The sequence below is a fragment of the Phacochoerus africanus genome, chromosome 15 (assembly GCF_016906955.1).
Source record: "Phacochoerus africanus isolate WHEZ1 chromosome 15, ROS_Pafr_v1, whole genome shotgun sequence".
Classification (NCBI taxonomy): domain Eukaryota; kingdom Metazoa; phylum Chordata; class Mammalia; order Artiodactyla; family Suidae; genus Phacochoerus; species Phacochoerus africanus.
The window spans coordinates 106,651,732-106,675,377 of record NC_062558.1 but is presented as its reverse complement, the minus strand read 5'-3'; the positions used below and the strand labels follow the sequence as shown (position 1 = coordinate 106,675,377).

The 23,646-nt window shown below is 41.2% G+C and overlaps 1 pseudogene; it reads right to left on the bottom strand.

Annotated features, from left to right (window-relative positions):
• Positions 1–378: 378 nt before the first annotated feature.
• On the bottom strand, positions 379–22,621 carry LOC125116651 (cytochrome P450 2C18-like; annotated as a pseudogene).
• Between the last annotated feature and the right edge of the window lie 1,025 nt (positions 22,622–23,646).

The following is a 23,646-nucleotide window of genomic DNA, read 5'->3' as shown; positions in this document are numbered from 1 at the left end:
CAGCAAAGAAAACCATTAAAAAAATGAAAAGAAAACCTAAGGAATGGGATAAAATAATTGCAAATGAAGTACCTACAAAGGCTTAATCTCCAAAGTATACAAACAACTCACACAGTCAACAGCAAAGTAAAACTCAAACTCAATTGGAAAAGGAGCAGAAGACCTAAATGGACAATTTTCCCAACAGCCACAGGAAAAAATGCTCAACATCACTAATTATTAAAGAAATACAAATCAAAACTACAATGACATACCACCTTACGCCAGTCAGAATGGCTATCATGAATAAGACAACAAATAAATGCGGAAGAGGGTATGGAGAAAAGGGAACCCTCCTACATTGTTGGTGGGAATGTAAACTGGTACAACCACTATGGAAAACAGTATGGAGGTTCCTCAGAAAACAAAATATACAACTACCATATAATCCAGCAATCCCACTCTTGGGAATGTATCCCAAAAAAACTTTTGTTGAAAAAGACACATGTACCCACATGGTCACTGCAGTACTATTCACAATAGCCAAGACATGGAAACAACCTAAATGAGCATCGACAGATGAATGGATTAAGAAGATGTGGTACGTATATACAATGGAATACTACTCAGCCATAAAAAAGAACAAAATAATGCCATTTGCAGCAACATGGATGGAACCTGAGACTCTCATACTAAGTGAAGAAAGTCAGAGGGAGAAAGACAATACCATATGATATCATTTAAACATGGAATATAAAAAATGGCACAAATGAACCTATTTACAGAACGGAAACAGACTCACAGACATGGAAAGCATATTTGTGGCTGCCAAGGGGGAGGGCGAGGGAGTGGGACGACCTGGCAGGTTTGGGATTATTACGTACAAAGTAATCTAGATTGGATAAGCATGGGGTCCTGCTGTACAGCACAGGGAACTATATCTAATCATTTCTGATAGAACATGATGGAGGAAAATATGAGAAAATAGTGTGTATATATTATGGCTGGGTGACTTTGCTATGTAGCAAAAATTGACAGAACATTGTAAACCAACTATAATAATAAAAAATAAAATTTAAAAAAGAATAAAAAATAAAAACTCATAGCCACATAAGACAAACACCACAAAACCCATCAACCCACCACATGTATGATTTTTGCAATTCTCTCATCTACTGAATTGAAACCATACTGTGAACATGGGAACTTTAAGAGCATTGAGTTCATTAGAAAAAAATCTTACCTTGGGGATGAAGTAGTTTCTGAATTTAATGTCCCTGGTCACTGCGTGAGGCAGGCCGTTGGGCACCAGGTTAATGTATCTCTGGATCTCACCACAGCATCTGTATAGGGCATGTGGCTTCTGTCCTGCATGCAGGGGCTTCGGTGTCTCTCAATCACAGAGTCAATCTCTTTCTGCACTTTGGCTGATAAGACACAAGACTGATGGAAAAAGAGCTAAATCATATTTGCATGCCAATTCAGGGATACATGGAGCTCTACAAAGGTGTCCCAACATCATTATAAACATCACTCACATGCTCAGAAGTACATCTAGACACAGAGACTGAATTGTCTAATTATAGGTACAAATGACTTTCACACAAGGCAGGCTTTGAGATAAATCTATACATACCTATATGAGCATAAGGATTAATACAAATAGAAATAATAAAATGCTTCAAAGATAAATAGGTATTTTCATTCCCGTGTTCACTGCAACACTACTGACAACAACCAAGATACAGAAACAACCTAAGTGTCTGTCAATGGATAAAGAGATAAGGAAAAGATGGTGTATATAGAGAATATTATGCAGCCAATAAAGATGAAAATTCTGCTTTTTGCAACAAGATGAATGAACCCGGACGATATTATGTCTAAGCAAAATAAGCCAGACTTGAACAGACAAAAACTGCATGATCTAACTTATATGTGGAATCTAAATAAGTCAAACTCGGAGTTCCTGTCATGGCTCACAGAAACGAATCTACCTAGTATCCATGAGAATGCAGGTTCAATCCCTGGCCTCACTCAGTGGGTTAAGGATCCAGCATTGCAGTGAGCTGTCATATAGGTGACAGATGTGGCTCAGATCTGGCATTTCTGTAGCTGTGGTGCAGGCCAGCGACTGCAGCTCTGATTCAACCCCTAGCCTGGGAACCTCCATATGCTATGGATGCGACCCCAAAAAGACAAAAATAAAATAAAAAATAAAAAAGTCAAACTCATAGAAACTAAGAGGGAAGGGTGTAGTTGTCAGAGCCTTGGGGGGGAGGAAATGGGAAAATGTTAGTCAAAGGATACAAACTTTCAGTTATAAGATCAACAAGTTCTGGGATCTAATTACAACATGGTAACTATGTTAACAATACCGTATTACATCCTTGAAGTTTGCTTAGTCATTAATAAGCTTGATTGTGGAAATCATTTCAAAACTTGTCCATATATGAAATCATCACTTTGTACACCTTAAATATATAAATTTGTATTTGGTAATTATATTTCAATAAAACTGGAAAAAAAAATAAAGTTGTTTAAAAAGGAATAAAACTCCTTTAGGCATATCTTCTGTATAAATAGCATGTTTTTTTTTTTTTTCTAAGTCTAATCTTTTAAAATACCTCCCAGACTGTGGAAATTTTCTCAGGCTTTATCACCAAATTTCTAGAATTTTTGCTGTACTTCAACAAATATAGTTCTCTGCCCTACCATAGCATTAGAATGCTGCATGTTCAGAATAAGGAAAGATTTCTGCAAAAAACATAACTATTCAAAGTGGACTCTTCTCGGAGTTCCCGTCATGGCTCAGTGGTTAACAAATCCGACTAAGAACCATGAGGTTGAGGGTTCAATCCCTGGCCTCGCTCAGTGGGTTAAGGAACTGGCATTGCCGTGAGCTGTGGTATAGGTCAGAGACCTGGCTCAGATCTGGTGCTGCTGTGGCTGTGGCATAGGCTGGCGGCTACAGCTCTGATTAGACCCCTAGCCTGGAAGCCTACATATGCCTCGGGTGCAGCCCTAAAAAGACAAAAAAAAAAAAAGACAAAGACACAAAGTGTACTCTTCTCAAGAAAACTAATATTCAATCCAATTTATGCTGGCCATGCCTGCTGCAAATCCCTTCTCATGAAGTCCAGACATTTATCCAGAATTTTTTATTTATGAAATCCATATATTTAGAGCCTTTGCTACTGCTCATGCTGAATTCCCTGTTTTCAGTCATCCCTCCCTGTTGCCCAAACTTGTCTTCTTTTTATCCTTTTCTTAATGTTTGGACGACTTGTAGTTGATGGCACAGTAATTTCAAAAATAAAGCATCTCTAATGAAGTAACATGGAAGCCTCTCTCCATGTCTTCCCAACCTCTCTTCTGAAATCATCCTGCCACCCTGTTGGTCATACCTGTGACATCTGGGTGCTTCAGCAGCAGGAGGAGCCCATATCTCAGAGAGGTGCTCGTTGTCTCTGTCCCAGCTCTAAACAAGTCAACTACAGTGGCTATCAAGTTTTCAAGAGTAAACACCATCTGGTGATTGTGTTTTTCCTAGGAATGATTGGATGTGATTATCTGATACTTTGTCAGCATGTATACTTGCAACCAATCCAAAATAATGCATTGTTATAAAGTTAAGTAAACCTGGACACTGGAGAGTACAGTACTAACACAACCAAAACTATGGGAGTTTCCCAGTGGATCAGCATGTTAAGGGTCCAGTTTTGTCACTGCTGTGGCTCAGGTCACTGCTGTGCTGCAGATTCAAGCCCTGGCCTGGGAACTTCTGCAGGCTGTTCGCATGGCCAAAAAATCTAAAAATAAAAATCAATAAAATAAAAACCAAAACAAGATGACTACATGGTATGACAAAGCATGTGGAGTGACTAATGCAATCTTCATTTCCTATTCCTTATAACTTGCTTGCCTAGAAATATCATTCCAAGCCTCTTTTGCAGCTACAATGGACAAGCAACATACTTCCTACCAAAGGCCTACTGGGCCAGGTTCTCCCCTTCTGTCTTCTTACTCAAAACACAGACATGAAGGTGCATGTGGTATAGACACTATCTTGGAACACGAGTCTCTGAGCATGAAGGTAAAGCCTGTATACTTAAGTATGCCAAAGATGAATGGAAAGCACTTGGGTCCAGGATACTTCCGAGCTAGCCCTAGACTGCCCAACATGAGACTCTCTGTATGTGAGATCAGAAAAAGTACTATTTCTTTAAACCTGTGTCATCTTTCTTAATGGTGGACAAATACAATCTTAACTGACAGAAATGAGCAAACTAGAGCCATATCTTAAATAATATTACAAGCCCGACTCAAGAGTTTGCAATTCTCTTCTCCCAACAAACTCTGTGTCTGTCCAAATTTCTTTCTGGTTACATCCAGATAAGGCTTCTCTCCCACCCATCTACTCTCCTTACCACAACACATCTCTGAACCTCTCATTGCACCATTCTACGAAACCAAAATTCCCTCCCCTATGACTTACTGCAAATATTTGAAGCTCTACATCAAACTTCAGGACAGACAGGAAGCCCACCCGGGTTAACTCTTCCTTCTCATTCTCCCCACATGCTGTGTGAAGTGATCACATCCACCTTCCTTTTATGGCTCAACACTCTGTATTTCTCACTTGTTTGTATTTCCATCTCACCTGAGATGTACATTCTCTTTCTCCTCAGATGGCCTATTAGTATCTAACAAATAGGGTTCAAGTATCCTAGTTATTTAACCATTTGACTTCATTTATTTTTTTTTTTTGGCCATGCCCATGGCATATAGAAGTTCCCAGGCCAGAGACTGAACCCATTCCACAGTAGCGACCTGAGTCACCCCAGTGACAACATGACCTTAACTACTAGACCACGAGGAAACTCCAACAAGTCAGTTTTAAATCTCCCATGGTGCTCAATTCAGATCCATGCACACATAAGCATCTGAAGTGCTGGTCAGATTATGGCAGATAATACAAGGAAAAGAATGTATAAATATATGTGTGTGTGTGTGTGTTTCTGTACAGCAGAAATTGGCACAACAATGTAAATCAACCATACTTTAATTAAAAATATAAATTTTAAAAAAACCCATAATGTGCTAGTCAAGAATTTCTTGCCTAACCATTTAAACATCCCTAATAAGTACAGAACCAGTCCAAGAACCAAAAAATTTAGGCAAACAGATAATCAATCTGTCATTGACATTTTACCTCTTCCATCTTGATCAGGAAACAATCAATGAAGTCCCAAGGGTCATTAATGTCCAGGGATGTTTGATGTTCTTTTACTTTCTCCAAAATATAGCTTTTTACATATGCAGAATTTTTAAGCACTTTGTTATGACTCCCTTGGAGATAGTCAATCAGAGCAGGGAAATTACTGCAGACCTTAAAGATTAAAAAATATATTTAGCAATCAAAAATATATCTTGAAGACATATATACCATATGCCAAACCTGTCTAAAAACTGAGATGAACTTAAAAGAGACACGTGCACCTGCATGTTCATTGCAGCACTATTCACAATAGCCAGGACATGGAAACAACCCAAATGTCCATCGACAGAGGATTGGATTCGGAAGATGTGGTATATATTCACAATAGAATACTACTCAGCCATAAAAAAGAATGACATAATGCCATTTGCAGCAACATGGATGGAACGAGAGAATCTCATCCTGAGTGAAATGAGCCAGAAAGACAAAGACAAATACCATATGATATCACTTATAACTGGAATCTAATATCCAGCACAAATGAACATCTCCACAGAAAAGAAAATCATGGACTTGGAGAAGAGACTTGTGGCTGCCTGATGGGAGAGGGAGGGAGTGGGAGGGATCGGGAGCTTGGGCTTATCAGACACAACTTAGAATAGATTTACAAGGAGATCCTGCTGAATAGCATTGAGAACTTTGTCTAGATACTCATGTTGCAACAGAAGAAAGGGTGGGGGAAAAAATGTAATTGTAATGTATACATGTAAGGATAACCTGACCCCCTTGCTGTACAGTGGGAAAATTAAAAAAAAAAAAAAAAACTGAGATGAACAAAAAATTGTCTCTATCTTCAGGGGGAGCATTTTACATTGTACATATAATTATTGGGAGTTCCCATTGTGGCTCAGCAGGGTAAGAACCAGACTGGTATCCACAAGTATGGGTGTTTTATCCCTGGCCTCGCTCGGTGAATTAAGGATCCTATCTTGCCACAAAACTGTTGTGTAGGTTGTAGACGTGGCTCAGATCCACTGCTGCTCTGGCTGTGGCATAGGCCAACAGCTGTAGATCTGATTCAAAACCTAGCCCTGGGACCTTCCATATGCTGCAGGTGTGGCCCTAAAAAACTTTTTTTTAAAGTAATTCTCTATGCTGATAGAGATATTTAAGGGGGACATTCTGACTAGATGATGAAAGTTGATAGTTATTTCCTATACTTATATATCAACCAAATGATATTAAAACATCTGCATGTCAATTCTCTCAGTTTTTATATTAACTCTTCCCGGAGTTGCCGTCGTGGCTCGGTGGTTAACGAATCCAAGAACCATGAGGTTGCGGGTTCAATCCCTGGTCTTGCTCAGTGGGTTAAGAATCCAGCGTTGCCGGGAGCTGTGGTGTACTTTGCAGACGCGACTCAGATCCTGTGTTGCTGTTGCTCTGGCACAGACTTGCGGCTATGGCTCTGATTTGATCCCTAGCCTGGGAACCTCCAAATGCCATGGAAGAGGCCCAAGAAATGGCAACAAGACAAACAAAAAAAAATTTAACTCTTCCCTACAACCTTGAAATACAGAATGAGATGAATGACTATGATTCACATTTTATACATAAGGAAACAGGTTGAGAAAGTTTGGGTAACCTGATCCAGAACACAAAGCCACTCCCTGCTATTTTTACTATTATCAGGCAGCCTCAGAAACAGAATCACTATTTTTATAACTCAGAGGGATGCAAATATGACGCAAAACCCAACTCAGCATTTTATCAATAAAGGACCTATGCACCAGAGCAGGTAAATGACTTTTCCAAGATCACGTGACTTTATTTCGGTAGAGTACATTGGCTCAGCACAGGGCAAATCTGTGGTGTCTAGTTAAGGCTCATACACCCTAAAACCAGTTCTGTCATCCCAATCCCAATTACCTTGTCAGCCACATTCCCAACTAGCTACACCCCTGCCCTAGTCAGTGTTCCCTGGTAGCATCTGTGTTCACAAACAGTCTCTTCCTTGAAAGACCGATTCTTCCTCCTAAATTGGATACTTATGCGAAGGAATGTGACGAAGAAATCACTAAGGGTCATTGGAGGACAAGCCTTGTGGGCAATGGAAGCCTTTCAGGAAGGGTCTGGCTGACCACTGAGGGCTATGGCCATGCTTTTGGGCCATCATCAAAGAAGATTATGGAAGCTAGACTTGGAGGAGTAGTGGAAAAACCACAGCCAGAGAGTGAATAGGCTTGAATTCCAGCTTTATATTCAGGCATTTCTTTTCTTGTCTGTAAAACAAAGGCTCTGTCATCTTTCTCAAATATGCACTCTATGACACTATGCTATGTTTGATGCTAAGGCACGACTGTGATGTTTGAACATTCACTGCACAGAATAACATCAGCAAGAATGGTGTAGGAGACAGCTCTAAAGGTCAATTCCTCCATAAAACATGTCAGAAAATCAAGCAAACACTGTCACAATCAACTTGTCAGAACTTGTCAGAAACACAAAGGTTTACAGCTATCACAGGAATGCTGAAGCGAGAAACAGGCAACTTTAAATGGCAAGAAAGATTTGTGGCTTTTTTCTGCCACTTGTCCCACCTCCCTCCTCAGCTTGGCAGTGGTCCCAACAAAGGCGGCTTGAGGGATGGGAGCTTGGTTCCTGGTTCCAGAGAAACCAAAACAGTCCTCACTCACAAAGAATTGTGTGTCTGTGTTCTGACCTCTCTGAGGCCACCTGCAAGGCTGACACAGCCCCTTGCTTTTGTTTCCACTAACTTAAAACTCAGGGTTGGAAATGCAGCAGGGATGTCGCGCAAACCTAGCAAGATGAATAACAACCTGCAACCACCGGGGGCAAACAATTACACTTAAGGCATAGGAGAGAGCATCCAACCCAGCCCCTGCAAAGGGAGGGCCTTGGGAAATTAGGACATTCAAAAGCACCCACGTGAACTGAGGAAATTAGAAAGCTAAGCACATGCCCAGTGCAGGACACGGGCTAAGAAAAGTCCTGAGGAGACACTATGCTTTCATCTCTGCCTGATCTCTAGGCTCAGTACAAGCACTAGGGGAAGACCAAGAGAGAGTCCAAAACAGCCTGGCTGAGGCTATAATGAGTGCCCCAGCACAGAGCTCATCTGGAAGAGTCATTTCCTCGCTCCTTCCCTCCTTCCTTTCTCTTCCTTTCCCTCCCTCCCTCCCTTTCCTTCTTCCTTTTGTGTTTGCTTGTATTTAAAGGCCGCACCTGCAGCATATGGAAGCTCCCTGACAAGGGGTTGAATCGGAACTGCAGCTGCCAGCCACAGCCACAACCACAGCCACACAGGATCTGAGCTGCGACTAAGACCTTAACAGCACAGCTCCAGGCAATACCAGAAGCTTAACTCACTGAGTGAGACCAGGGATCGAATCCACATCCTCATGCATAGCAGTTGGTTTCATTATCACTAAGCCACAAAGAGAACTCCCCTTCTTCCTCTCTTCCTTTATCTTTTTCCTTCTGTCTCTCCTCCTTTCTCTCTCTCTCTCTCCATGTCCATCTTGCTCTCTTCATGTGTCTTTTTTTTGGCTCCTCACATTTAATGCTATCTCTATCCAAATGCTAGCTGAACATAAGGTAAAGGAAAAGAGATTTAGAGACAACACATTACAAAAAAAAAAAAAGAGAGAGAGAGAGAGCAAGAGAGACTTTGCCAAAATAGTTTAGAAAAGTCAATAAATAAACAGGAACTTCTCTGGTAGCCCAGAAGTTAAGGATTTAGTGTTGTCACTGCTGTGGCTGGGGTTTGTTCATTGGCCCTGTAACTTTTGTATTCTGCACTCACAGCCAATAAAAAGTAGTTATAGCCTACATAAAGCAGAAAGAAAAAGCAAAACCTATACCAAGTTAAAACACACACACAGGAAAGGGAGAATCTGATTCCCAGAGTTACCACATTCTAATACACAAAATAACTCATTTCCAAACATTCACTTCCAAGCATGGTCCAGATGGAATTCTGGACATGTCAAGGAGAAGAGCACAAACAATTCAGGAAAAGAGAATGTTGACTTCACCTGCATCCACGGGAGCTCAGAATCCTGAAGTTTTCATTAAATTTTTCCAACAAGGTAAGAAAATTCTGATTTGTATAATCAAAATGATTGTGGAAAATGATGGAGCAGATCACACTGCAGGGAGCACAGCCCAGGAGGAAAGTGGGATCACAGGGTGAAGCTGAAGATTTAAAAAGATTTAAAACACCATTAAAAAAAAATCTTCTTTGTGCATAATAGGTACTTTTAGAATCTCTAAAGTAATGTCTATCTAGAAATTCACTCATGAGCAAAAATTTCAGCATCCTTAAAATCAATGCATCACTTGTCCCTTAAACATGAATTGACCATCCTATTCCAGACTGTTTAATAATTACTTTCCAAATACTCTACATCACTGCCTTGACCCAAGGAGCTGGCTATTTTGAAGAGAAGAAAAAAAAAGTAAGAGTCAGTTTTTAAAACAATAATTCAGGTTAACTATCAGTGAAGAATCATATCTGTTTGGTAAGCACATAGAAAATTAAGCATTGATATAGGAAGGAAGAACTAATTAGGATCTTGAAACATTTTATATGTAGTGAATCAAGAAAGGAAGAGATTAAAGAGAGAAAGCTTCAAGTATCTGAAAGAACAATGAAAACAAGAAAAAGCCACTTATGTTCTTATGAGAGAAAACTAACACAAACGCAAATTTCAAGATTTGTTTGCCAGAGTTTCCCTCATGGCACAGCGGAAATGAATCCAACTAGGAAGCATGAGGTTTCGGGTTCAACCCCTGCCCTGCTCAGTGGGTTAAGGATCCAGTGTTGCCATGAGCTGTGGTGTTGCCATGAGCTGTGGTTTAGGTAGCAGAGGTGGCTCAGATCTGGCGTTGCTGTGGCTATGGTGTAGGCCAGCAGCCGGGAACCTCCATATGCTGCAGGTGTGGCCCTAAAAAGACCAAAAGAAAAAAAGATTTCAAAGATTTGTTTGCCTAAAATAAAAGTAAATAAGAATTCTTCATTTCAAACTTAAGTCATAGGGCAAACAAGGAAGGTTAAACTGATAACTGGAGTCCTTTTGTTTCTTTATTGCAATATGGCGAGGGGTGGGGTGGGAAAGCAATGTCCTGCTTCAAGAAACAGGGACCCTAACAACCAATAAGCCCTCACATTTCACTTACTTGGATAGATGCTTCCCTCTGATGGAATTCTAGGATACTGTTAAATATAGCCACCAACAGAATATATTATGTTCTTCAACTTTTGAATATAGATCAATTCTACCACTTTACGGATAAAAAAAAATTAAAGCAGAGCAAAAGTAGCTTTCTTTTTTATTGGTCAATACTTAAATGAAACTGCTATAGTCAAATAACTGCTTAATATTTTTTTGTAATGGCCACACTGGCAGCACAAGGAAGTTCATGGGCTGGGAACAAACCTTCACCTCCACAGCAACCCAAGACACTGCAGCTGGATTTTTAATTCACTGCGCCACATCAGGAACTCCTTATAAATTTTACATGCAAAAAAACACATCATAATGCAATTAAGCGTGACATATCAAAGTCCTGAGAAGAAATGATAGTGATTTTAATACTAGGAATCCTACTTAGTTAACCATTCCTCGCCAGGCTCCTTTTCAGCTGAAACATGTCCAGTCACTAAGCTTCTACAAGAACTTATTTTAGAAGGTAGGGGATAATTTGAGAAGGCTGTTAGATTTCTTTCTGTGTGTGGGACAGGTAAATTCTGATGTTTATCTTTCCTTTCATGTCATTGGAGAGAGAGAATTAAGAAGCAGGTAATTTAGAATCTAGACTGAAAATCAGATTCATCACGACAAGCACTTCATAGGTCAGTACAGCTGCCACTAGGGGGTGAAAAAAACTACCATGAACATTCTAACCCCAAATCCAATTGTGTTAAAATGTCCTTGGGGGTTTATTTTTATTCAGATGTGAAACCAAATTCAGGAAGTGACTGCCAATGAAAAGATAGTTTGTTACTCATACTTCCCAAGAGGAGGGGACACAGCACACAGGGCCACAGGTGGAAGCACCAAGGTTGACCAGGAGGCAGAAGAAACAAGCAGAGAGCACAGGCCAGAGCCTTTACTGGGGTTTTCGTGGACTACATGAACTAAGAAGAGTAGGTTGGCTGGCTAAGTTTAGAATTGATAGTTTGGTTAATTTCACAGGGCTCTAGGATATAGGACCCTGGTGGTCCCTGGGTTCATTGAGGGCAGGCGGAGTACTGGTTTGGTGTGTAATGGTTTCACAAAGAATGTGGGGGGGAGGGGAGGAAGAGGGGTTATGGGCTTTGGATGGGTTGATTTAAAAATCAAAGCCATGGTATAGACAAGATGTTTTGCTGTATCCCAGAATTAACTAACCCTGGGAGAGACAGTTGTTCCCTGGTTCTACAAGGCACCAAAGATGTCAAAGGACCATAAAACAGAGAAAATAAAAAACATTATCATAAGGAGATCCCCTCATGGCTCAGCAATTAACGAACCTGACTAATATCCATGAGGATGTGGGTTTGATTCCTGGCCTTCCTCAGTGGGTTGAGGATCTGGCATTGCCATGAGCTGTGGAGTAGGTAAAAGATGTGGTTCGGATCTGGCATTGCTGTGGCTGTGGTGTAGGCCAGCAGCTACAGCTCTAATTCGACCCCTAGCCTATGAACCTCCATATCCAGCAGGTGTGGCCCTAAAAAGCAAAAACAAAGTTATTATACCAATAAAGGGGTAGATAAAGAATGCTGAAAACAGTGAGTTCCCATTGTGGCTCAGCAGAAAATGAACCCAACTAGTATCCATGAGGATGTGGGTTCAATCCTTGGCCCCATTTATTGGGTTAAGGATCCAGCATTGCCATGAGCTGCAGTGTAGGTTGCAGACATGGCTCAGATCTGGCATTTCTGTGGCTGTGGTGCAGGCCGGCAGCTGTAGCTCCAATCTGACCCCTAGCCTGGGAACTTCCAGGTGCTGCACCTAAGGCCCTAAAAACACACACTCACACAAAAGAAACGCTGGAAACAGAAGCAACTAATAGGGAAGGCAGGATCATGAATTACTAATAATAGTTTAAATCTATTTAAATTATTATATAACCTGGTATTTGTGTAATGTTCAGGATTATGCTATTGCATCCATTTCTTAAAAATAAATAAAACAATGCTGCACATAGGATGCAACATTAAATAACTCAAGCTGATAATTTTTTTTAGTACATATATCTACATATTCCTGAAAAGATTAATTTATTTTTTTTCTTTTTTTTTTATTTCCCCACTGTACACCAAGGGGATCAAGTTATCATTACATGTATACATTTTTTTTTCCCCACCCTTTCTTCTGTTGCAATATGAGTATCTAGACATAGTTCTCAATGCTACTCAGTAGGATCTCCTTGTAAATCTATTCTAAGTTGTGTCTGATAAGCCCAAGCTCCCGATCCCTCCCACTCCCTCCCTCTCCCATCAGGCAGCCACAAGTCTCTTCTCCAAGTCCATGATTTTCTTTTCTGTGGAGATGTTCATTTCTGCTGGATATTTGATTCCAGCTGATAATTTTAAAACAGTTGTTTACATGGAAATCACAACTGATGAGATCTGCCCTAATGAACGCCTAAGCAATTAAAACCATAGAAAACAATCATTACTAGCAAGCAATGGGTCTCAGAAGAAAACCTCAGACACATTAAGTGAGGCTGAACAAACAAATAGAGGCCAACTAAGTTAAAGCACATGTCATTTGTTTCACACTCCATAAGGACATGGCGAGGGCATTCCCACCCTGTCCACTTGACAAGTATTCCCTGGTGAAATATTCTGGAATAGATAACCCACATTTACACTATGGAAAAAAAAACTGTCCTCTATACTAAAAAAAAAAAAAAAAAAAAAAAAATGAGACTTAAAACCTTCTTCATTAAATTACCTTTTAATCCACACTCTGTGCACCATCATAAGGGTACAAACACAAGAAGCATAGATACACAAAAGCTCACTTGGCTCTGTTTCACACACCCCCTCCTCCACACGAGGGCCAACAACCACAGCCCATAAGGAAGATGTGGCTGCCCCAAAATGTCTCCAAGGACATCACAGGAGAGAGAGAGAGGAGTCTGTTAATGTCAGAGTTACAGATCACAGCCTCACCCACCATTGGTTTTTCTCAACTCCTCCACAAGGCAGAGGGCTTCCCCTTGAATGCTTTCCTCAATGCTTCCCCATCCCGAAATTCTGCAGGGTCATGATGGAAAAGCGCCGGGTCTCCTTCCATATCTTTCCATTGCTGAAGATGATTCCTACCAGGATGGGAAAGTGAAACTAGGAGGGAGGTCCCAGGCAGGGAGGACAGAGCTGACACTTGGCCTCCTCACAGAAGGACCAAGCTGTTCTAGGGGACTCTTCAAAATTTTTCAACCTCCCCACCCCCATTACTAATACTGAATATGCACACCTACCATGTCCTTTATTGACTCTCTCAGCCATTGGGAAATGGCCCCTTCCAGAAAACTCCTCTCCCACATCAGTTAGGGCTTCTTTCATTGCTTCATAGCCATGCAACACAACGGCAGGCTTCAAGTCAAAATACACTGTGAATACAGGGCCATAGACTTTTGAGAGCTGGGAAATGGAAAGAAAATGCAAATATTAGCAAAAGAAGTCATAATTTCATCTCTTTTACTCATCAGTTAAGATTGCTATCAGCATCGTATTGTTGATGTTTTTATTCCGCCATACATAACTTCAAGCACTTCTGGATCTTTTATAATAAACATGGTGATAAAGCAACAGCCATTCATGATTAAAAAAAAAAAAAAAACTCTGACCCAAGTGGGTAGAGAGGGAACATACCTCAACATAATAAAGCAGAAGACCTAAATATACATTTCTTTTTCAAAAAAGACATACAAATGGCCAACAAGCACAAGAAAAGACATTCAACATTGCTGTTAGAGAAATGCAAGTCAAAACCAGTATGAGGTACCCCCTAACACCAGTGAGAATGCCTATCAACAAAAAGTCTACAAACAATAAATGCTGGAGAGGGTATGGAGGAAAGGGGACCCTCCTACACTGTTGATGAGAATGTGAATTTCTACAGCCACTATACAAAACTGTATAGAGATGCCTTTAAAAATTAAAAATAGGACTACCATATGATCCGGCCATCCCACTCTAGGGTACATATCCAGAAAAAAACAAAAACTGTAATTTGAAAAGATACCTGCACCCCAGTGTTAATAGCAGCACTATTTACAATAGCCAAGCCATAGAAGCAACCCAAGTGTCCATCAACAGACAATCAGCATAGGCATATTATTGTAGAAAAGCAAGTCAAAACTACAATAAGAAAAAAAAAAAAAAAACTACAGTGAGGTACCACCTCACACTGGTCAGAATGGTCATCAATAAAAAGTCTACAGGGAGTTCCCTGGTGGCCTAGCAGTTAAAGACCTGGCCTTGTCACTGATGTGGCTTGGGTCACTGCTGTAGCACGGGTTCAATCCCTGGCCCATAAATTCATGTATTCAGTGGCACAGCCAAAAAAATAAAAAAGCCTTCAAGTAACAAACACTGGAGGGGTGTGGAAAAGAGAACCCTCCTGCACTGTTGGAGGGAATGTAAATTGGTGCAGCCTCTATAGAAAACAGTATGGAGGTTCCTCAAAAACATAAAAATAGAGATGCCATATGATATGATACAGCAGACCCATTCCTAGGCATATATCAGGAGAAAACTCTCAGGTGAAAAGATACGGAGTTCCTGTTGGGGTTCAGCGGGTTAATAACCTGATATGGTGTCCATGAGGATGTGGATTTGATACCTCGCTCAGTGGGTTAAGGATCCAGCATTGCCGCAAACTGCAGCACAGGCCACAGGTGCAGCTCAGATTTGGCATTGCTGTGGCTGAAGCGCAGACCTGCAGCTGAAGCTCCAATTCAACCTCTAATCCGGGAACCTCCATATGCCACAGGTGTGGGCCTTAAAAAAAAAAAAAATACATGTATCTGTATGTTTATAGCAGCGATATTTACAATAAACAAGACATGGAAACAACCTAAATGTCCATCATCGAATGAGTGAATGAAGAAGACGTGGGACATGTGTACAATGGAATATTAATCAGCAATAAAAAGAATGAAATAATGCCCTATGCAGCAACATGGATGGACCTAGAGATTATCATACCACGTAAGTTAAACAGAAAGACAAATACCGTATAATATCACTTATATGTGGAATCTAAAATATGACACCAATGAAAATTAAATTAAAAAGAGTTCTCTTGTGGTACAACGGGTTAAGGATCCAGCACTGTCACTGCAGCAGCAGCTCGAGTTGCTGCTGAGGCACAGTTCCATCCCTGGCCTGAAAACTTCCCCAAGTGGTGGGCAGAGCCCCCGCCTCCCCCCAAAAAAAATAAAGGAAGAAGAAAAGAAAAAGAAACAGACTCAAAAAATTTATCCTTACCAAAGCGCGGGGGGGGGGGGGAAATTAGAGGTATGGGATTAACAGATGCAAACTACTACATGTAAAAGACAAGCAACAAGAATTTACATCATAGCATAAATACTTATATTCACTATCGTGTAACAGACCTCCACCGAGATGCTGGTGCCCATATTGGAGTGCATTTCCCTGTGTGGTGGTTTGCTATCCCAAGCAGGTCAGGACTCTTACCCTCTGGGGCTGCGTGAGGCCCGCTCCGCCATTCAGGGGTTGCTGGCAGTGCAGGCCACTTGGAGTCCGCTCAAGGAGTTCTTCCCCCAAGAGGGGTGCCAAGACAGAGCACCCAGGGCTCTCTGACCAGGGCACGGCGGGCTACATTCCCCAGAGGCTTTGACACCATCTTGCTTCACACAATCTACCGGCTGGCGCCTTGGGCCTGTTTCCCTCCCAGTAGCGAACCACAACGTCATCACGCTGGTGGGAGGTGCCACTGCGCCTCCGGATGAAGAGAGCAGCGGTACCGCCCAGTACTCTCAGGGCGCTGCAAGTAGAGTGTGTGCAAAGCAACGCACGCGCCTGCGCAGAGGGCTCCAGACCCTGGCGGCTAGGCTCTGGGAGCTGTTCGCTAACAGGACGTATCTGGGGCAGCTTCAGGGTGCTGGACGTTTTGGCCTAGTACCAGAAGCAGCACCTGGTGGACTTCCTAGCGGCGGGCGGCCACTTCTTCATGGGCTCACTTCTGAGGCGCAGAGTTGGCCGACTCAACTTAAGATCCAGGAAGAATGAGTTTGGCCAAGTTTTTATACCAGGTGCTCCAAAACCTATGATTTCTGTTACCTGCTCCAGGGTTATGGATGCCAGACCCAACTGGGTGGATCTGATCACCAGAAAAGCAGGGCCCTCAGAAAGGACTTGGCTACAGAACAAAGCTTGTTCATGGGAGTTCCCGTCGTGGCGCAGGGTTAACGAATCCGACTAGGAACCATGAGGTTGCGGGTTCGGTCTCTGCCCTTGCTCAGTGGGTTAACGATCCGGCGTTGCCGTGAGCTGTGGTGTAGGTTGCAGACGCGGCTCGGATCCCGCGTTGCTGTGGCCCTGGTGTAGGCCGGTGGCTACAGCTCTGACTCAACCCCTATCCTGGGAACCTCCACATGCCGCGGGAGCGGCCCAATAAATAGCAACAACAACACAACAACACAAAAGACAAAAAAAAAAACAAAAAACAAAAAAAACCAAGCTTGTTCATGGACAAGAAGGACTGGACTCAGCTAAAAGGTCTACATGAGCCCTTTATCATAGCAGCATAGAGACACTGGAGCTCACATCTGATCAAGAATTAACAGAGTTGTTGAAACAAGCTTCGTTTTCCAAATTAGTTCTTGACCCTGGAACAGGCTTCCTAGATGCAAGCAGCAAAGCAAATGCCATTCCCCAGGTTGTCAATTGATGACAGAAGGCAAAGTCAGTATAAATCACAGGACAAGTAACAATTCCTCAGAGTGTTTTAGTTATTGGACAACATATTCTTAAGAATGGACTTTCATTACTTAAAATAGGAACAAGGGGTTTCTAAAATGTCTTAAGCTTGGTTGAAAAATCCTTCTGGTGGCTCAGATTTAACATCATTCATTTTCAAGACATACAAACATATCTTCGCTTAGGCAAATCAAACAGCAGAGAATGGAATATACTCTAGGCCTCACAGTGTGAGTAATTTCATTATTTATATAGGCTGCTTATGTTTGTGTAATAGCGGGATATTTTATTTCCTGATACTTAGACATTAAGGACTGTCATAGAAAAGCAAGATTTCCAGGGTAAATCTCTTTCAATAATTATTCTTCATGAAAAACTAAATGTTGTCTCTGCTATCCTGCCTGTCTTGCTCTTTTGTAGATGAGGAGGAACAATGAAAAATAGGTAGTCTAAGAAATTAGGAGTACTTTTATAACATGTATATCTCACTGGCTTTCTGTTGTTTGTTCATGAAGCTAATACAGATCTCCTGTAAAAAGGAGAAAAGTTTTGGTTTTTTGTTTGTTTTTTTGCCATTTTTTGGGCCGCTCCCGCGGCATATGGAGGTTCCCAGGCTAGGGGTCCAATCGGAGCTGCAGTCCACCGGCCTACGCCAGAGCCACAGCAACTGGGAATCCGAGCCGCGTCTGCAACCTACACCACAGCTCACGGCAACGCCAGATCGTTAACCACCGAGCAAGGGCAGGGATCAAACCCACAACCTCATGGTTCCTTGTCGAATTCATTAACCACTGCGCCACGACGGGAACTCCTAAAAAGGAGAAAAGTTAAAGGAAGCCATAGTTGGCATTAGAAATTAGAGGAGAAAGAGTTTCTTTTCAAAAAAAGAACAAAAATGACTAAGTTGACTTTTCAGAAAGTTTCTAATTCAGTGTTCCAGTCCCTTGCCTTTGTTTCTGAATAATTAAAATTACTCGCAGCCATGGTTTTTTTTTTTACATAGTAAAAAATGTAGCAATGTTTTATAACTTTATGAGCTTTCAGTTTTAAGTGTCAAATTATGTACCCAAGCAGATCGCATCTTGAGATAAAATGAAAAATTAGGTAACCAACAAGATAAATTAGAAGATAATCACATGAGTGTATCAAAAGATAAAAGGAATAAAAAATTGGGGGTCAAATTCAAAGGATTTAGAAACAAGACTTAGTTGGGTGTTCTAATTGTGGCGCATCAGAAATGAATTCCAACTAGTATCCATGAGGATGCAGGTTTGATCCCCAGCCTTGCTCACTGGATGGGTGATCTGGCATTTCTGTGAGCGCTGGTGAAGTTCGAAGATGCACCTCAGATCCCATGTGGCTGTGGTGTAGGTCACAACAGTAGCTCCAATTCGAACCCTACCCTAGGAACTTCCACATGCTGCTGTGGGTGAGGCCCTTAAAAAAAGGGGGATTTAGTGAAATTAAGCTCTATATTCATTAGGCAAGTTGCTCCTCCAGAACTGTTTCCAACATCTGAAAAATCAAGATAATAACACCCATCTTTTCCCCGAAGATCACATGAAACACAAACACACACATAAAATGGTTTACAATGAGGTTTGTTCTAGAAAGTCTGACAGGCAGCAAAGCATGGCTTTAGAGTTCAGATTCTAGCCATTTACTACCTGGATTACTTGGAGCAAGTCGCTATCTTCATATGCAGAAATAGAGATATAGTAATACTTATGTACAAAAATCTATTTGCAAAAAAAGTCATAAAACTTTCATACAGTATAAGCTATATTGCTATATTCCAAAGTAAATTTAATTGTTAACAAAGCTATAGTTTAGTAGTTCCTATTGTGGCTCAGTGGTAATGAACCTGACTAGTATCCATGAGGACTTGGGTTCAATCCTTGACCTCGCTCAATGGGTTAGGGATCCAGCATTTCCCTGAGCTGTGGTATAGGTCACAGATACGGCAGCTAGAGTCTGACATTGGTGGGGCTGTGGGGTAGACACATCTCTGATTCAACCCCTAACCTGGAAATTTCCATATGCAGGTAAAGTTAGGAAGAATTTATTTGTTGACACACTGTAATATTATTTTCGATTGGCAACTTCATTTACATAGTAAGAACAAACAGGTGTCCATTATGATGTCAGAGATCATCTCTACGTTTCAGAACTTCACTCAGTTTGAGGACCAACAAAAGATTTTCTCTTTCCATACCTCTCTTGCCTCTGTTTTTCTTTGTACAAAGGTTTGTGGTACTAGCAAGTGCGTTACCATGTCAGGTAGCATTTTCAATTTGAAATGTGTTTGATATACTAGAGAAAGTTACATTATATGTTTTCTTTTTTCCCCTTACAAATTCAAAAAGCTAGAATAGAATAATAGTTATCTGATCTATCTGCAATAAGTAAGTCATGAATGGCTATAATTTCAAAACTGATGTTTCATGATGGAAGAGTGATTTTTTTTTTAAATTTTTTGTTGTCTTTTTGTCTTTTTAGGGCCACACCTGAGGCATTTGGAGGTTCCCAGGCTAGGGACCTGTAGCCACCAGCCTACGACACAGCCGCAGTAACACAGGATCTGAGCCACGTCTGTGACCTACTCCATAGATCACAGCAACACCAGATCCTTAACCCACTGAGCGAGGCCGGAGATCGAAGCTGCAACTTCATGGTTCCTAGTCGGATTTGTTTCCACTATGCCATGATGGGAATTCCAGCAGAGTGATTTTAAAGTGTGCTAACAAACATTTTGGTAGCACGTATTCTTTCATTGGTTTATTTAACTTTATGGCTGTATCTGGGGCATATGGAAGTTCCCAGGCCAGGGAATGAATCCAAGCCACAGCTGCTACCTATGCCTCAGCTGAGGATCCTTAACCCCCCACACCAGGCCAGGAGTCAAACCCAAACCTTTGCAGTGACCTGAGCTCCTGCAGTTGGGTTCTTAACCCACTCTGCCACAGCAGGAAATCCAGGAAGCGTGTATTCTGTGAAGATGGTACTGCTAACAGATTCAAAAAAGTATCATATTATATCAGACTGAATCTGTTTATGTTTGGGGGTTCTTTCTTTTGTTTGTTTTGTTTTGTTGTCTTTTTGTCTTTTAGGGCCGCATTGGTAGCATATGGAGATTCCCAGGCTAGGGGTCAAATCAGAGCCATAGCCACTGGCCTACGCCACAGCCACAGCAATGCCAGATCCAAGCCATGTCTACAACCTACACCGCAGCTCATGGCAATGCTAGATTCTTAACACACTGAGTGAGGGCAGGGATCGAACCCACATCCTCATGGATGCTAGTCGGGTTCATTAACCACTGAGCCATGACAGGAACTCCTGAATCTGTATATGTTGAGATCAGGTGCTGAACCTATTGTTTCTTAGTAAATAAGTACCAGTAGCTAAATACAAAAGACACAGCCATATTGTTCCTGCCAGTAGCCCTTCATACATGTCATTACTTTAAATTTTTTGGTATCTTCAACATATTTCTCTTACAACTTGTAATTTGTATTAAGAACTACCTGTGGAATTTCAGAAAAATATCTATATCTTCTAAACCTTTCTCTCAACCCCCTGAAGGCCTTTAGGAGTATGTGTGTGTATACAGATATTTGTCTTTAAATAATAAGCCTTCACCCTTTTTTTATTTAAAAATATCTTGTAATAATCTATAATAGACTATAATCTGCTCTGGAAATAACTGAATCACTATGCTGTGCACCTGAAATTAAGGCAATATTGTAAATCAACTATACTTCAATACAAGATTTTTAAAAGATACATATGATGGTGATTAGTAATAACCTCTGAGGTCCCAGGCCATGGCCTGGGCAATTGGTACTCAGATTATTACTAATCATCATATCACTACTTTGAGCTAAGTTTCTTTACTCTGGCTTATGGGTAAAGAGATTGAGGTTCAAAGAATTTCCTATTTATTTCCAGTGTCTCACAGGTAATAAATAGAAGAACCAAGTTTCAACACTGTGTCCTTGACCTCTGATGCTTGAGCAATTTATCTGTTCCCATGACTACCTTGGATACTGACTCTTTCAGGACCACTCGAAAGCTCATCCCACAGGGATTCTGACTCAGTAATGATAAGAGCTAGAAATCTATATTTTTAAAAACCACCCCAGTTGATTCACATGCCCTGCCCAGTTTGAAATCCGCTGGTCTTACTAAAACATAATGCAAGCATCACAGAGGCAGTGCCAGGTCACGCAGTATCTCATGGAAGAACAATTTCTTGCATTCCTGGCCACACACAGTAGCTTTGTGCAGAATCCAAAAGGATTTTGTTACCATCCAGCTAACCGTGTCTAATTACTTTTTTCTTTCCTTCGCTCATACTTGTCCTGATCCCACACTATTTCCTTAACATCAGGCATAAAATAATTCCTCACAGGAGTCCAATTTTCATGTCTGTTTGGAACAAAACACACAGTTTATAGGGTAGATGACTTCTTGAATGAAATCTCTAATCACAAAACATTTCCCTTGCCATTTACCTTCAGCTAATGGTGATGAAAGAAAGAAGGGAAGGAACACTTGTCTTTTGTCACATTATTATTTTCATTCTACCATACAAAAACCTGGAGTTCCCATTGTGGCTCAGGAGGTTACAAACCCAACTAGTGTCCATGAGAATGCTGGTTCAATCCCTGGCCTCACACAGTGGGTTAAGGCTCCAGTGTTTCTGTGAGCTATTGTGTAATGTGCAGACCTGGCTCAGATCCCACATTGCTGTGGCTGTGGTATAGGCTAGCAGCTGCAGCTCCTATTCTACCCCTAGCCTGGGAACTTCCACATGCTATAGGTATAGCCCCAAAAAGCAAAAAAAAAAAAAAAAAAAGCGGGAAGGAACATTCGTCTTTTGTCATGTTATTTATTATTTTGATTCTCCCATGTTATCCCACTATTCTTGACAATAGCAGACCAAAATTAGTTCTGACACAGGAGGCTTTGTTTTAAAATAACATATTTTGGGAGTTCCTGTCGTGGCCTAGTGGAAACAAATCTGACTACACACCATGGGGTTGCAGGTGTGATCCCTGGCCTTGCCCAGTAGGTTAAGGATCCGGCATTGCTGTGAGCTGTGGCATAGGTCACAGACACAGCTCAGATTAGACCCCTAGCCTGGGAACCTCCATATGCCGCGGGTACAGCCCTAAAAAGACCAAAAAAAAAAAAACTTATTTTAATGTCTTCTAATACATATATTTTATTTAAAAGTAGTTGTTGACTTACCTCATGCAACCCAAAGGGACATTGAACATACTTACGTTGCTTAAGGATTTGCTGATGTCCTTAACATCTAACTGTAGGATATTTCCAAGAATTGGGAGAGGAGTAGGGCCAGGGGGGAACTTCCCCCTCCCAGAGTTCTGTTTCCCGAGTGAGACGAAAAGCAGACGGGAGAAACAGAGTACCAGGACCACAGCCCCATCCATGATGCCCTCTCTTCTTACTTAGACAACTGTGAGCCTGAAATCTAAAGCTTTTTTATAACAGTCCCTGCTATTAACTTGTGACTCTTTGACTCATAAAGTGAACAATCAGCTAGGTCTACTTTAATGTCTTTCGAAGGGACTTTGGCCCCGTGATGAAGATTAAAATGTGCTGTTCTTTGCTCTTACCCTTGTTCCAGTGACCTACCCAAAACATTCTGTTTTAACAGGTCTGGGGTTGAGCCCAGGTAAACACCCCAGGTGATTGAAAATGAGTGAAATAAACTGCTCAACAATCTGGATTCTCAGATTAACAACCAGTTGAGAATTTATGACTTTGATGGCAATCCTTCTATATTAAAAAATGCTTATCCTTCAATGCTTTATCAAACATTAATATACTTTGTCCTTGAAAATAAGCCTTTTAAAATATTTTAGTGTAATATACTAACATTGTACCTTCCTAAACATAAACTAGGTAATATAATTCATATATCTTGAAAGTTCAAACATGTATCAAGTAATGAACTAAATTGATACACAATTTTAACATTAAACTCTCATCCTCCCCTCAAGAAAAAAGCTGGAAGAAATTTTTAAATTTTACTTTTCATATAGGGAAATTCAGAAAGAACAGGAGATGCATCCAGTGTCATATAGCTCAGAAGTGACAAAACAGGGATTTGAACTAATATCTTCTAAGGTCCACTGTGGTCTACCATGGCTTGCACCACTGCTGTCTCAAGATCAGTTTGAGGAAAACAAAACCACCACCCCAACATATTAGCTTCTCTGAATACACACCCTGCTGAATGTCCACAGAATAACAAGGTTCACACTCAATAGATGCTCCTTACTTGACTCCAAGGCTGAAAGAGTCATGGATTCTCAGGAGAAGACATAAAAGAGGTGAAACTTGCTCAGGTAACAATGTGAAGAGCCCATCTCAGAGAATGTAGGGGGAAGGGCTTGAGAACCCATCATTTCCCCCAGGTCCCAGCTACTTCCAGATCCTGCTGTTTCTGTTG